This window comes from Manis javanica, chromosome 2, assembly GCF_040802235.1.
Source record: "Manis javanica isolate MJ-LG chromosome 2, MJ_LKY, whole genome shotgun sequence".
Lineage (NCBI taxonomy): Eukaryota > Metazoa > Chordata > Mammalia > Pholidota > Manidae > Manis > Manis javanica.
Genome location: NC_133157.1, coordinates 124,052,907 through 124,064,989, shown reverse-complemented (window position 1 = coordinate 124,064,989; position 12,083 = coordinate 124,052,907). Strand labels below are relative to the sequence as shown.

At 35.9% G+C, this 12,083-nt stretch overlaps 1 protein-coding gene across 7 annotated transcripts in view; it reads right to left on the bottom strand.

Annotated features, from left to right (window-relative positions):
- USP6NL (USP6 N-terminal like) overlaps positions 1 to 12,083 on the bottom strand; it is a 317,648-nt gene that overhangs the window by 204,583 nt on the left and 100,982 nt on the right. For 2 of the 7 annotated variants that reach the window (XM_073229330.1, XM_037001214.2), the window contains exon 3: positions 6,178 to 6,202. The exons of the other annotated variants lie outside the window; for them this stretch is intronic. The gene's annotated coding sequence lies outside the window, so the exon portion shown is untranslated. The remainder of the gene's footprint in view (positions 1 to 6,177; positions 6,203 to 12,083) is intronic. 7 annotated transcript variants of the gene reach the window in all.

Here is a 12,083-nt window from a genome sequence, read left to right as displayed (position 1 = left end):
AGAAGAAGAGACAGAGAAAGAGATAGAAAGTGTCTTTGAGGAGGTAGTTGCTGAAAATTTCCCCAATCTAGGGAAGGAGATAGTCTCTAGGCCATGGAGATCCACAGATCTCCCAACACAAGGGACCCAAGGAAGACAACACCAAGACACATAGTAATTAAAATGGAAAAGATCAAGGATAAGGACAGACTGTTTAAAGCAGCCAGAGAAAGAAATAAGATCACATACAAAGGAAAGCCCATCAGGCTAAAATCAGACTTCTCAGCAGAAACCATACAGGCCAGAAGGGAGTGACATGATGTATTTAATGCCATGAAGCAGAAGGGTCTGAAACCAAGATTACCTTATCCGGCAAGATTATCATTTAAATTTGAAGGAGGGATTAAACAATTTCCAGATAAGCAAAAGCTGAGAGAATTTACCCCCCACAAACCATCTCTACAGTCCATTTTGGAGGGACTGCTATAGATGGAAGTGTTCCTAAGGTTGAACAGCTGTCACCAGAGGTAATAAAACCACAGTAAAGAAAGTAGAACAGCTAATTACTAAGTAAATGCAAAATTAAATTAACTATCCCCAAAGTCAATCAAGGGATAGACAAAACGTACAGACTATGATACCTAGTATATAAACAATGGAGGAGGAAGAAAAAGGAGGAGAAACAGAAAAGAACCTTTAGATTATGTTTGTAGCAGCATACTAAGTGAGTTAAGTTAGACTCTTAGATAGTAAGGAAGTTAACCTTGAACCTTTGGTAACCATGAATCTAAAGCCTGCAATGGCAATAAGTACATACCTATTGATAATCACCCTAAATGTCAATGGACTGAATGCACCAATCAAAAGACATAGTCACTGAATGGATTAAAAAACAAGACCCATCTATATGCTGCTTACAAGAGACTCACCTCAAACTCAAAGACATGCACAGACTAAAAGTCAAGGGATGGAAAAAGATATTTTGTGCAAACAACAGGAAGTAAAAAGCAGGAGTTGCAGTATTAGTATCAGACAAAATAGACTTCAAAACAAAGAAAAAACATATACTATCTGGACCAATAGCACAGGGTCATCTGGAAAAAAGGAAATGGCTGCTTTAACGTAGTGGGGTTACAATGACTTCTTCCCCCCTTTCTAAAATGTATTTATTTAATGTGGTTGTTATACTTTTGAAGAAGAAACAACAAAGGGGGACAAGGAAGAAGAAAAAACAGATCAGTTCAGATGAGATAAGGTAAAGTATAAAATGGAGGGAACACTGTGGTGTTTATTTAAAGTTACAAACTTAATCTCCTACCAGTGAGTTCTACCAATGATAAATTTTCCTTAACTTCTTAATTTTAATCTCAATTTCCCACTTCCAGATCTTCCCACCTGCTGACCCCTCTGTTTAGAACCCTCTCCCTTAGACAGGTCACTTAGCCAGGCTCATGAAATATGGTTTCCAACAGTGGTCTCTCTGCCCTCCCTGAGATAGGTTTCCTGGTTCCCTGCTCCTACAGACTAACTGCCCTTCTAGTATTCATAATACTGTGCTCCTTGTGCAAGCTCTGTCTTCCCCACCAGTCTATGCTCTGTGAGGCCAAAGGCCATGTTTGTCTTGTTCTTGTCTATATCCCCAAAGGCAGAATAGCAGCAGCACTCATGGGGACACTCACTAAGGATCTGTTAATAATAAAATTAAAACATAATTATTATATTATTTATTCAAAATCATATGTTCTCTTCCTTAAAATTTTAAAATCAGACTCAAACTTTATGACTCCTAAAATATTTTTAAAAATTAATTTATAGCACCATGTGTCTCAAAGTTGTCTAAAGAACAAGTTTTGAATCTCTTATACTTTGCAATATTCCAAGTTGTTTCTAGCTTTCACTATACCTTGCAATTATTAAACTTGAGTCATAACTATAGCTGTTAAGTATCCTGACATTTCACATTAAAATCTAATATAATTTATAAATCTCTAAAATCTAATGAAAATCAGTCTTGATATATTCATTTATTCTATCTTTAGCTAAAGAAAATTTATTTGGACAAAGACAATGAAATACCAGGTTATAAGAAAGGCTAATCTTTAGTGAAACAATATCAATTTATACCTGAAGAGCTACAGATGATTTATTGCTATAAAACAATTCAATTCAATATTCCTATTACTTCATAGCTTAATAGTATTTGTTCAACAGCATCGTGAGACTTTGTCAACATAAATCAAAATAGGAATTATGTGATAAGGAATTTCTCTTGATAAAAGCCAAATGTCTCCTTTTAAGGTTATCTCATATTCTAGAAAAATATTTCATTGCCATTTTACTACAGCAAAACAGAAACTAGTAAAGCAGAACAATAAATCCAGTGGACAGGATGGAGACTGAGGGGAACTGCAGACTTGCTGGATGCAGATGTGATTCTTGCGCTCATCCTGCCACTGTGAGAATAAAGCTTAGTATAAGACCTGTTATCCCTGCCAAAGTTCTGTTGTCATTTTTTGGTCTCACTGCATCAAAGTGAACTTGCCCAGACCGGGGAACCTTCTCCAACCTGGAGCTATAATGCTGAAGAGTAAATGGAAGGAAATCAAAAGATTACCATACTGTCTTCCTCTCTCTTCAAGACAGGTTTCCTAAAGGAAGGCCCCAAACCAGTCACACATGTTCGGACAGCCCCATTAGGGGAACCCTAAGGCCAACCCTAATCTAAGAGATACTGTATAAAGAGCGGGTCTGCATTCTTCAAAAACACCAATACCATGAAAGATAAAGAACATCTGAAGGGAAATGTTCCAGAATAGAGGAGACAATTAAATGCAATGGATGAATAATAGCTGGGTCCTGTATGGGGGGCAAAATTGCTCTAAAAGATATCACTGGGGAAACTGTCAACCATGAAAGGAGGACTGTGGACTACATAAACATTATTTACCTATTCAACAGTTTTACTGCTGTTACTTAAGAAAATATCTCTGTCTTCAGGACTACACCATCAAGTGCAAATGGGTAGAGGAACATGATATATGCAATCTACTTTCAAATGGTTCCAAAATAAGTAAGTACTATATATTTTTTCAATACATTTTCAGCAATAATAAAATAAGAATTGATCCCACTGAAAAAATAAAGTTGGATTGGTTGGAAATGAGAGGCAGAATTCTATATCAGAGATAGAATTTCACCTGCTGAGATACATGCTAATCAAAGAAAAAAACAACTAAGGATGGATAACTTTGTAGATCAAGACACTGTTATTTTCCATCAGAATACAGCTCAGCACTGAACTAGAAAAGCACATTTTTTCAATTTCACTGAAATCTGGTGGTAAGTTTTTATACCACATATTTTAGGGGAGAAAAGAATGACTCCACTTTTGTAATACAAACCAAACATTTAGAAATAGATTTCTTAAATACAGAGTTACTTCTACTAAGGAATCCATTTGAGATCCAAGTTCCTCTTCACAAAGTCATTTGAGTACGTAGAAAGTTGAGATGGAGTTTTTCTACTGCCCTGGGCAAAGTTCCCTATACAAATAGGTGAAAAGTTCCCATAAAAGATCTAAGGCTGGGAATGTAAACTAGTTCAACCATTGCAGAAAGCAATATGGAGGTTCCTCAAAAAACTAAAAATAGAAATACCGTTTGACCTGGGAATTCCACTCCTAGCCATTTGCCCAAAGAAAACAATTTCTCAGATTCAAAAAGACATATGCACCCCTATGTTTATTGCAGCACTATTTACAATAACCAAGAAATGGAAGTAACCTAAGTGTCCATCAGCAGATGAATGGATAAAGAAGATGTGGTACATATACACAATGGAATACAATTCAACCATAAGAAAGAAACAAATCCTACCATTTGCAACAACATGGATGGAGCTAGAGGGTATTATGCTCAGTGAAATAAGTCAGGCAGAGAAAGACAAGTACCAAATGATTTCCCTCATTTGTGGAGTATCACAACAAAGTAAAACAGAAGGAACAAACAGCAGCAGACTCAGACTCCAAGAAGGGACTAGCAGTTACCAAAGGGGAGGGGTGGGGTAGAGTGGGTGGGGAGGGAGAGAGGGAGAAGGGGATTGAGGGGTATTATGATTAGTACACATGATGTGGGGGAGGTCACAGGGAAGACACTGTAGCACAGAGAGGACGAGTAGTGACTCTGTAGCATCTTACAACACTGATGCACAGTGACTGCAATGGTGTATGGGGGGGACATGATAATATGGGTGAATGTAGTAACCACATGGTTTTTCTTGTGAAACCTTCATAAGAGTGTACATCAATGATACCTTAATAAAAAAATCCAAGGCAGAAAATCTTTTTTTGTTTTGTTTTGTTTTGTTTTAACTACAATGGCCCTATTACCTCTGTGTGTGGTAACCTAGACCAAGCCCATATGCAACCTCCACAGCAATGGAGAAGCATCTTTCCTTTGGAGAGACTCCAGTAACAACAACGATTTCCCCTTAATTAGCAGTAAGGAAACCCTCTTTTATATAGTTTCTAGGCTACTTCTACCACCAGAAACAACATTTTTAATGATAAAGCATGCCAATAAAAAAATTATAACAGTATGACTCAATCACCTAGTATAAAGTTGTGTTACTGTAGTTAAAACAAATTTAAGCAGCTTTAAAAGTCAAATTGAAATTTTGTTGTACATAACTGTCACAAGGAAACAATTTTGCAATGTTCTTCCAACACCGGTAACACCTAGCTCCTCCTTTCCTAATCCAGGACACTTCACCCTTCACCCACATCTACATATCATAGAAACAAAGTAACAGGAAGTTATTATCTAAGGAAAACAAGACCAAATATTCTAAGTTAACATAAAAACTAACACATGTGTACTTGTTTGCTTTCTCTAACATGATATTGTCAAGGAAACATTTTCTACCTTATTTTGCATTTATCAGAACATAAAAAAGTGAGTCAATGAAGAGATCAAACACAGCACTTTACTGTAGTGTCAAAACCTTTATTAATGCATCTACAAATTCCATTCCTATTCCATTGTTCTAGAATCTGAAACACACAATTGTATTTAAGATATTGTGACTCCAACCAAATGCTCCACAATGTAAAATAAATGTATATGAGTGAATATTAGTGCCTAACTGTAATCCTTTTTACATTTCATTGTTTAACACCTGATACTCCAAATGTGTGAGCAGCAAAAGAAAACTGGTTCTACTCCAGGGTATCTAGGTAGTATTAGCAGAAGTCAGCATATGAATTTAGGAGGAAAAATAGCACTCGACTACCAACTACCTGGCACAATGACCACTATCACTGAACATGAATAAAAATAACTAATTTATGTCTCAGCACTTGAAGTGGGAGACCAAGGTAAGGGGAAGAACTGGGAAGTTGTTTTTACTCTATTACTGGCCCTTTCTAACCAGCAATTTTAAAGACAGGCTAGAAAGAATTACTTTCATAGTCACCTTGTTTATCTCCAAAAAAAGAAAATAAAAATGTAAATCCAAAATAACATTTAGGTCAATTTTGAGGGAGAAAAATAGAGGCTTGGAAATTCTTAATACCAATTTCACACTTCTGGGAAACAAGGAGAGAACTATACAATGACACCTATCACACACACTGACTAGCTCAAATTCCCTTAATAAAAAATGTCTGTGTTTAATGCAAAAGTGCTCTCCCAGACACTATTAATATACAGCTGTACAGACACTAGTAAAAACAAAACTGTAATGTTAATATATGTAGTTTATTAGTTACAGACCATTTAACAAACATCACTAAATGTCTTTTGATAAAACAGAAATACTAAAAGTCATACATATAATATTTTCATATAGTAATTCATTTTTAGAGAAGTTAATGTAAAAGACACAAGGAAATTTTTTAAACCATTATATGAGTCATGCATGGATTCAAGGAAAAACTATAAAAATCAAACTCTATTTTTGGAAATTAATTAGAGATAACTAGTTGAATATTTAAGAGTATTAGTTTTCAATTTATATTCCCCTTTATCTCTGGTTGTCAGGAGAATAAGCAGAATGAACTAGAGAACACATGCCTGCACTTGAAACAAAAGTACTTACAAAAGCAACCACGATACAAATTTCAACCAGAATCAACACAAGCAGGCCCAAAACCCTGAAACTGTGTGTGAGTTTTCTTAATTTATCTTAATAGAAACATACCTTGTTTTATCCAACAGCTGTGTTCCTGTAAGGCAAAATTGGAAATAAAAATTTTCTCACTGATAGATTCATAAATGTTAGTGCTAGAAGGCTTCCAGATGACATAAGTCCAGTCCCCACATTTACAAACAAGGAAATGGGTGGGGGTGGGGGAACCAGTTAAAGAAGTCAAGCCATTGGCCATACATAACTAGTTAGTAGCAAAGCCAACCCAGGTCTCTGGGACTCTGGGAACATCAAGAGGAGAGCCATTGGAGCTTAATCTCTCAAAATGGAATTCTAAACAGTTCCCTTTAAGAACAGAGTACCTTAAAAGTACTATAAAGAGGTCTTTTGGAGAACCGAGGTTTATGTTATACTAAAAAATTTTAAGTGAAGTTGATTTACATACTGAGTTTATCTGTATTATGTAATATATTGTAGAACTACAAGAAAAATGTTAACCACAAGCCTACAAAGGTTACATAAATAGTAAAACTTTAGAACAGTAATAGCATAACCATAGTAGGTAAGTGTTTTGAAATTTTAAGATTAAACTAGCAAAAGCAATTTAGAAGCTTTACTAAGATCCTATTATACTACTACAGCAATTTGCATTATGCTAAGAATTTAAATGATTTAATAAAAAGAAACTATTTTTCACAGAAAACGTATTATTTAATCACAAATCAATTTCTTTTATAGAGATAGATGTGTGTGTATGAAAGAGAGTCAACTGGACAATATGTAAACAATTGGTAAATATGGATAAAATGTATATGAGGAATTTGGGTACTATTTTTACAACTTTAAGTTCAAAAAAATAGCGAAACAAGAAGATACAAAATAATGCAAACCATTTAACTAAAACTTAAAATATTACAATTGAATATACTCTACAGAAGTGCTACATTAAATTCATATTGGATTTTCCATAGTGTCAAACTAAGAATTACTTTTCTGCAGCAAATGATCAAAAAGAAGATAAATCAGCGAAAAGCTAAATATATTCCATTTTAAATGAACATTAACACAATGAAGTGCCTTAAACTAAGAAACTCATCTAGTAACTTTTATGAGAAGCAATTTTGCTAGCATTCCTTATTACTTTACCTACAGTTTACTGTCACCACGGTTCTGATAGGTCATACAGAGTGTTTCTCAACAGGGACTATATCTGGCCCCTGCCCACTAAATACCAGCAGGTTCCCCAAGAACTGTGACAACCAAAAGGTTTCCATACGTCTCCAAATTCATCCTCCCCTCACTTCTATTAATAATCACTAATTATATATTCATTGTAAGAATGGTTGGCATTAAATCTTTATATTCCAAAATCTAAATATATCAAATATAAATGAGCCTTAATATAACAGATGGATAATTGTTACACTTTACAGGATTTCTCTCAAAATAATGTTAAATGCAGGCACAATAGTGTTTAAAATACAACTGAACTTAAATTTTCTTTTCTTTAACCCTCTACCCACCTTCTAAGGTACACAGCTATTCCATAAAACAGTATGTATTTCTAGATAGGCTATTTGCCTAGTGGGAAATTTTAGCCAGTAGTTAGAAAAAGTCTTATATTACTTTTTGTACAATTTTTCTATTTAATAAGACCCAGAAGAATGCTTACTCCTCCACTGAGGGATTTAGTAATCTACCCTACACACACACACGCACACATTTACCCTAACAAATTTCAAACAAATTGTTCTTCACTTCAGCATGAACTCTTAGTCTACCCCTTCAGTGAATGAAGATATTTACTCCTATTCTATTAGAAAGACACAAATAAACTACATCCCAAATTATTCACTGCCATTACTTTTCCTCAGGTAAGTGAAAAACATTCCATATACAGAAGTGACCTCAAAAAATTCACAGCATTATTTAGGCCAAAGGGCAGGATTAAACACTCCAACACAATAGATTCGCTCCTGGATTGCCCAGTCAGAAGAAAATTAATATCCAGAAAGACTCACTTAGGGAACATGTCATGTAATTATGGAGCAAAACTTTCCTGAAGAAAGTGAAATAAAATACAGAAGCAAAGATAAAAAATTTTAAATACAACAGATCAGCTTTATTATTTTAACTTAAAACTCTGGGGAAAAAAATGAAGTTGTACCCTAAATAATCGCTTTTCTTTGGTTGTGTGCTTTTTTTGTTATTGTTTGACTGTTTTTTAACATATTGCACCAAAGTAGCCATCTAGAAATTCTTTGGCACTGCTTTTTACATAAACTACTCTTGTTATAATCTCCATTAAAGATCTAAGAGATCCATTTCAAATTATAGCCACAGTTTAAATATAACAACTTTCATATAAATTGTTCATCTTTGGCACCATCTGATAAAACAGTTCTGAAAAAAATCTGATGTTAATAAACACTGAAAAATAAGCAAATACAGAACAATCAGAACAATTTAAGCACTGAAAATCAAAAGGCTTTCGTGGATTGTAACATAATTAATAATCCATCATGAAATGTACATCATAGCAGCATCATATAATATGTTTTCCACAAGGTAAATAAAAGCCTCACAATTTGACAGCATATATAAAGATCTAAACTAAAAGTTACAAAACATCTGAAAACACTGAACAAATCCCTTATAGCTGGGCATCCCAATTAGTGTGTCATGGTGTGAGGAGAACCTGATAGCCTCACCTTTCAGAACAGTTGAGCACCAGGGGAAGCCAGGCCTGAGGTGGCAGAGCCCGTCACCAAGCCCCAAACAGCTCCATCAGTTTATTCCACCTGCTGCACAACTACTACCATGCCCTACATTGTACATGATGTGGGAAGAATTAGGATATCCTTCAGAAATAAACCCACCCAGATGTAACAAATATCCAACCTTTCTTGTAATCACAAGACAAATACTGAAAACAACTTTAGTTTCTCATCACTCTTACCCAAATCTAGGTTTGGAAATTCTATTTAGACTTCAATGACATATCTTCTGATTTTTTAACCAGTACCACCATGCTTCTCTAGTATTTCATTCAAAAACAAAACTCTGATATACTCAATTCCTACCATTTTGGAAACAATGCAGCGTAACAGACCCCCTAGAAACTGCAGCATAACAGACCACTGTAACTCCATAACCTTAGTTACAGTGGTATACTCAAGAACAATGTCAATCGATGACTAGGGAAAATCACCAAATTGGCAAGAATAAGAAACATTAACTCAAAGTCTATTTCAAAAGGAGCCCAGACAGCAGACTCAGAGACTCCAAGAACAAACTAGTGGTTACCAAAGGGGAGGGGTGTGGGGAGGGCAGGTGGGGAGGGAGGGAGAAGGGGACTGAGGGGTATTATGTTTAGTACACCTGGTGTGGGGGATCACGGGGAGAACAGTGTATCACAGAGAAGGGACATAGTGGATCTCTGGCAACTTGCTGCACTGATGGACAGTGACTGCATTGGGGTATGGGTGGGGACTTGATAATATGGGTAAATGTAATAACCACATTGTTTTTCCATGTGAAACCTTCATAAAAGTGTATATCAATCATACCTTAATAAAAAATTTAAAAAAAAAAAGGAGCCCAGAAAGAACTGAAAACTAAGAACAAAGAAAAAGGCAAAAACTGCCTCTAACTCATCTTCTCAATTTATATCTAACAAAAAGTATCTACTTATCAGAGTAATTTTTCCATAATGAAATAAGTTGCTCCCCAAACTGAAATAGTTTAAGAGCTATTTAAGTCCTCCAGGAAGAAGTCCACACTTGCTGGAATGGATACAAACTGAAGTCTGACTTCAGTCCTCCAGCTCTCTCTCTCACTATTTCCTTTCCCCAGCTCCACACTCCAGAATGGTCAACTACTTGGTAATACCTGTGTGTAATCAAATTCTCATGCTTTTCTCACACTGCTCTGCCTCCTTGGAATGCTTCATCCTCTGCCTTCCCCCCACCCCACCCCAGCCACCTGCGCTCCCCCCCCCCCGCCACACACACTCTCTCTCTTCAGGGGAACAGCTTAAATTTCACCCAGAACATAGTAATACATAAAATAGCTACCAAATACTAAGGACATTACTTAGGAAAACACAACTCTATGCATTATTTATAGAGCACCAATTAAGTGACAGAAAAAGCATTTAGCACTAGAAATAAAAATCTTTGCCCTCAAGGAGCTTACAGATTAGAGAAAGAGTGAATAGCTAGGTGATTTTAATAGAGTATGATGGGAAAGGAAGCGCCATGGGGCTCACCTAGCAAGTGAACCTGTACATGGATGACAGAGAGGAACTCTGCGAACCAGGGACTAAACAGAAACTGGTATATTTTTAAATCTTAATTGTTAAGTGACAAGGTTGGACTTTAGCTTCATAGGAGTGGTTAAACCCCCCACAGCACTGTTCATTCTTGGTGGCTCCTCTGTCTTCACAACAGAAATTAAGATAAAATTTTTTTTTAACCCACCAAAATGATATACCTATGCCCCAAAACATCTCTATGGATTAGAAATCTAACAGGGACACAAAGTGTGAACAAACTGAAGCCAGGAGGTCTGCTGGGCTTGGGCCCCAAAGCAGAAAAAGGCAGCAGGAAATTGCTCCTATGGGATAACTGTAGAGAATAGGGTCATGGGTCAGTAGACAGGGTCTTTGCTTAAAACCCAGGGATAGGGGTGGCACTCCTCCTTGATTATGAAACTTGGCTGAAAAATTGGCTTTCCTAACGGTGCTGAGACAACAGCTTAAGGAGCTGCTGACCTATGCGAGCCAGCTGACTCAGTGACCGAATCTGTGATATCGCCAACATCAGTCATCTCACCATGGGGCTGAGGCTCTGACCCACTATTACAAGACCTGATTCTGATCTGGGAACTCCAAAAGCAGGCAGGCAGAGAAAACTGCAAACTGCTAGACCCCCAAGGAAAATCACTAAGGGAGAGAGGTAGGAGAAAGAAAACAAATCCCCATCAGAATATGCCTACAAATTACAGACCATGATGAAACCACAACAGTGTCAACAACCACATCATAAATCCACTGGAGAAGAAATTTAAAAATAATCAGGTGATCTGAGAAAGACTTTAAAATAAGCACATAAATGATTCACAAAGAGATAAAGGAATAACAAAAGAGACAAAAAAATTTTTTAATAAAATGAGCAGAAATGAGAGAACTAGTGGATATAAAATCAGCCAATTAAAAAACTTGTAAGTGAAATACAGCCACTGTAATTTACAAATAAAAAATTGTATATGGTTCAGATACTTATTATTAGTTGCCAAATAAGCCATTCCTCTCCTCTGACTTCATCCTCACAGGGCTCTGAGTTTTTAGGGGCAGCAGCATACAAGACACTGTTGGACACTGAGATTCAAAAATGAAAGACACACGTTGCCGGTCCTCAAGGAGCTCCCCAAATGTGACAATGCTGTTAATGGCACACCAAGATTACAAAGTAGAAAAAATTTTAATTTCCAAAACTATAAGCATTTTTAAAGTTAAAATGCTTGACATTTCTCACTCAGTTGTTGTTAACTCATATTACCATCTACACTAGAGTTGGCACTTTACATCAGATAATCATTCTCACAAAATTTCACATGAATGGAGCTGAAATAACTAAAGCTGCTTCTTTCTTGACCTGCATTTGAACTCATCTAGCAACTATCCTTGTTTATTCAAAGTACACCACCAAAAAAGTATATAACTGCAACATCTCAAAAATCAAAGACCACTCCTTGCAATATAATTCTTAGTAGAAAGTGAAGATTCATAACCACTGACTCATTTTCATTTATCAACTACCTAATTATAAATTGATAAGAAAAGCTAATCTATTCACATTAAGGTAAATATAATCAATATGAACAATATGTGAAAAATTTTTAACTCTCTTAGATTCCAATAAGGAAATGTCTACTCCACACCAAAGTTTCTAGAATCA